The sequence below is a fragment of the Octopus sinensis genome, linkage group LG12, assembly GCF_006345805.1.
Source record: "Octopus sinensis linkage group LG12, ASM634580v1, whole genome shotgun sequence".
Classification (NCBI taxonomy): domain Eukaryota; kingdom Metazoa; phylum Mollusca; class Cephalopoda; order Octopoda; family Octopodidae; genus Octopus; species Octopus sinensis.
Window position 1 is genome coordinate 69611980 of NC_043008.1, and position 5000 is coordinate 69616979.

Sequence of the window (5000 nt, forward strand, 5' to 3'; positions counted from 1 at the left end):
CAAATACACACACATGCACGCGCGCACACACTCTCTTGCGCACAAATATTTATCCCTATGTACGCTTGTATATATATGTATATATATATACACATATACATACATAAATATATATATATATATACATACCTACATTTATATATATGTTTATATGTCTGTATGTGTACATATATCTATGTACATATGTGTATGTATGCACGCACACGCACACACACGTTCGCGTGCATGCACACATACACATATACGTATATATATATATATATATATATATACATGTACGTATGTATATATGTATATATCCGTACACACGCTTACGCGTTTGTGTACACGTGTGTGCGCTCATGTGTATTTTGTATGTGCATGTGAGAGAATATTCTTAGATATACGAGATGAAAGTGCACTCCAGCGTAATATGTAAAAACAAGTGATGCAAGTGCATGTTGCAAACTGTGTAGTTTGTTGCAGCCACAATTCAACCTCATCAGAGCAGATGCAATGAAGTTAAATAAATCCATGTGTGGCTTATCATTTGCTTTTAACAGACGCGTAAAATTACTACTGAATCCATGTTCTCTGAACTCAATGTTTACAGAATGTTATTAACCCATCCACTTACAGCTTCTGCAATCGTTCTCATAACCACCAACACCATCTCAATGTTCTTCTACTTCGCTTCCATCGTTTCGTCTGCAATTCTGTCGTAGATTTTATTGCTCTTCTACAATTCCTCAATTACCATTCTATTTCCATTCTCACAAAATTATTCACCTGCTCTTTCACTATTCCTCTGACATCCTATTACCATTCTCACACCGTTCTTCAACTACTCTTGTACAATTCCTTTGATATTCTTGTGTCATTATTCTCTTATTTTTCTGCTATTCTCACCATTCTTCAACTGTTCCTTAGTATTCTTCCTGTCTTCGTTTATCATTGTCCAACTGCTTTTTCTAAATTTCATTCCTCTTCTAGTATTCTTTCTATGAGTCTCCAACTGTTATTCTGCTATCCTTTTGACAATCTTCTAACATATGATGTTTGTACCATTCTTTTACTGGTATCCTACTGTTCATTTGCCATTTCTGTACAGTATTAATGTCCTTTTATCACTCTTTCCCATCCCTCTGTTTTTCTACCATTCTTTCACCATTCACCTACTTTATATTAGCTTTTATTCTGTCATATTTTTACCATTGTTTACCTTCCACCGCCTATGATTTCTTATTTCACAGGTAGTTTTCCGGTATCGATAACACCCTCCATATATTGGAGTCAAAAATTCTTTTAACAAAGATAAAGGTGTTGATGAGCCACAGTTTTACGAAAGATAGGGTTTAAGTTTTGATTCTAATTCGGGTAATATCTATCCAGATATTACCCGAATATAATACACGGTGTATAGCTTGCCTCTATGAACTACTTTATTAGTTTAGAAATAGACGCTCTGTATTATATTCTGGTTCTTGGCATTTAAGATGGTATCAACAAGTGAATGTGCACTCTCCGAAGGAGGATATCAACTTAAGTTTATGAAATCTCTTAACCATGTTCTTCATCATACATCAACATTTTTTCTGTTCTTCCATCATATATCGCATTAACATGTATTTTCATCCCTTGTCTTACTTAGCGTAACATCATTTTACTTATTCCATCTCGTATTAAAATCACTTCTCTTATCCAACATCAAGCCTCTCATTTATCACATAACATCATATTAACACTATTTCTATTCTCGATCTCACGTGCCCACACTCATTTCATCATATTTCTTAGCATCACATTACATCACATTTTTTCTAATCTGTTCTGTAGGTCATATCTGAATAACACAGTTTTAGCTTGTTTTTGGCGACAGTTGATATCTCTTTCTCGCTCTCACTTGCATCGTCGTCTGCAGATGCCGTCACGGAAAATAATGTTTGTTCTTAGTTTACTAACAATTAACGGCAATTAATAAGTGAAAGACTTAATTAGCGTTGCAGCTAACAATATGTATGGCACGAAGGAATGCAAACCGTTGTTTGTGAAATGAGAACGAGGGTAATAATAATAATAATAATAATAATAATAATAATAATAATAATAATAATGATGATGATGATGATGATGATGATGATGAGGAGGAGGAGGAGGAGGAGGAGGAGGAGGATGATAATGATAATGATAATAATAATAATAATAATAATAATAATAATAATAATAATAATAATAATAAAGAATATTGGAGCTGCTTTGAAAAACATATTAAGAATATTGGAGCTACTGTCAGGCTCGAAGTGAACCAGAAGACAGCATTGTTGGGTACAGCTCGCGTTCTAAGGAGAGTAATGCCTCTCTGATTCACAGGAGAAGGCACTATTTGAAACCTTTGGCGATTTGTTATTGTTGATTTCAAGTAAAGAACAACCGCAAATAGAACAGCATGAATCAAAACAACAACAACAACAACAACAATAATAGTAATAATAATATTAATAATGTTTTCAAATTTTGACACAAAGCCAGCAGTTCTGGTGGCGGGACGTAAGTCGATATTACATCAGCCCCAGTGAGTAGCTGGTACTTGTTTAATCGATCCTGAAAGGGCCGAAAGGCAAAGTCAACCTGGGTGGAATTTGAACTCAGAACGTAATGACAGACGAAATGCTACTGTTTTGCTCGCGTGAATAACCGTTTGTTAAATAGGTACAATCCGAAACGTAAGGTAGAGAGGATTGTTGAGAAAATCGATCCCAGGAAGAGAAGCTCGATGTTTGGCTGCTACCTCTCGCAGCTGAAGTGACCACATAGAGACGAACCATTAGTTCAATTAAACTGTGTTGCAGTTGTTGTTTAGCCATAGACCAGCTCCAATGAAGCATACTTAAGATCTCATACATTCCAGCCGTGACCATCCCATCCCATCCCATCTTTCTGTATATATAATAAAAAGGGGAAATTGTAGAATTTGTGGGAAGTAGTAGTGTTCTGTATCATTCAAGAATAATACAAATAATTCAGATAGCTACTAAAATACGTGCCTCACAATCGGTGACAACACCTTCTCATTGCCCAGGAATCTCTGTAAACCTTACAGCTTCAATACAAAAGAGTTATAATCTCAGAATTGTCAATGGTCTTCCCGCGTTCACGTCCTTTGTCAACAGTGTCAGAAATTTGCGGTTAATGTGACTAGGAATATACCCGGTCTATTGCCAATTCGAATAGATGTCTGCAAAGAGACAGCTGAACAAATCTGATATTGATTCATCTGATTCAAATCTGATAATTTGCTTTCACGTAGAACCACTTACTGCCGACCGTACTCCAGTTATTGTTATCCGTTTTTCGTAACATTCCACATTTTTTGTCGAACTCTGCGATATGCCTTTTGCTGTCTACAGTCATTGCAATTTACAAACAGATGAACAAAGCGCTTATTAAGAACTTGCCGTATCTGCTCGCGTCCGTCGAGATCTGTCAAAAATATAATTGTGCTTTTTATCAATACCCTTGCCTTTCAGCCCCGAGCCTCTCATGTCTAAGAGCACACTTCGTCTACGCCCTTATCTCTAGCTGTGCGTGCATTACCTCTAACAACGCATTCTAAAAGTTGTACATCCAAGAAATAGTCGAGCACGTCAGTCGCGATGCCTTTTCTGATTGCCTTTTCTTATCTACTAACTAGCTCCTCATTCTTTAATCGCTTGTTTTATACCGATACATTTTTTTGCTATACCCTGTTGATTCTACTCTTCAGGGAAACCTATTATCTGACCCACTATGACCCTCATCATATTCCCCTTAATTAATTCGTTAATCGGTCGCCGTCCGTTTCCTGCACCAACACGATATATTCACTTTCCAGTAGTCTGACTTTAGTATGTGTGTCCTTTATAGATTGACTATAGAGATAAAACCTTGTGGACCCTGTCGCTCGGATCTGACGAAATTGAGATTACCCTAAGCTATTCTTATCTGCTTACTTGACAGATAGATGTGATTTGTCTAAAGCTACATCGGAACATTAGGAAAGAATGTTCCCTATTAGTTCGAATTGACTGTGAAAGTGTGAGCGTTTATTTCTACTTGTATCCATTGGCTGTTACATCATATAGTTGTAGCATGCATCTGGCATGCATTGCAGTGACATGCTAGTACTATGAACTATATATTGTAAAAGGGTTTTGCAAACTCTGCCATATCGCCTTCGTTGTTGTTCACATCCAGTACAAGTGACTGAGTGCAGGGAATCTTGGTCTCATTGATAGCCACCACATATACATCCAGTGACTTAAGCTCACCGTTCTTGTAGGATCATCAAGGGCTGCAACTCATAGTATGACCATGCTGGGCGGAGTAAAAGTGAGAGATACCAGTAAGGTTTTATTTCAAAGAACTTGTAATGCTGTTTGCATAGAAGGGAGGGGCTACTTGAACGGCTTTTTGAAAGGGCTTTTCGCTCTTTTGCAAAAAATTCCTATGTCATGTGAGAGTTTTCTTTTAAAGAGTTATGTAAACTCAAGATATAGTTTCTCTAGAATTTCTAGAATGAGCTCCTCAAAGCCACCCGCCTCTTATCTTTATTCCTCTTTTTTGTCAAGTGCTCCATCAATTCATTTTTTTTACACAGTACAACATTAAAGATGTGCGCGTAGGTTTCGCTTTTGCTGTGGTTGTTGTTGTTGCTGACTGTAGTTGTTTTTGTTGGCGTTTCTTTGGTTGCCTACTGTGATTTCAAACGTAATTTCAATAACTACAAATAATAATAATAACAATAATAATAATAATAATAATAATAATAATAATAATAATAATGATACTACTACTACTACTACTACTACTACTACTACTACTCCTACTACTACTACTACTACTACTACTACTACTACTACTACTACTACTACTACTACTACTAATAATAATAATAATAATAATATAATAATAATAATAATCAGACAAATATATAACAAAAACACCGGGACTTCCAAGTATATATAAACAGCACTACTAGGCAC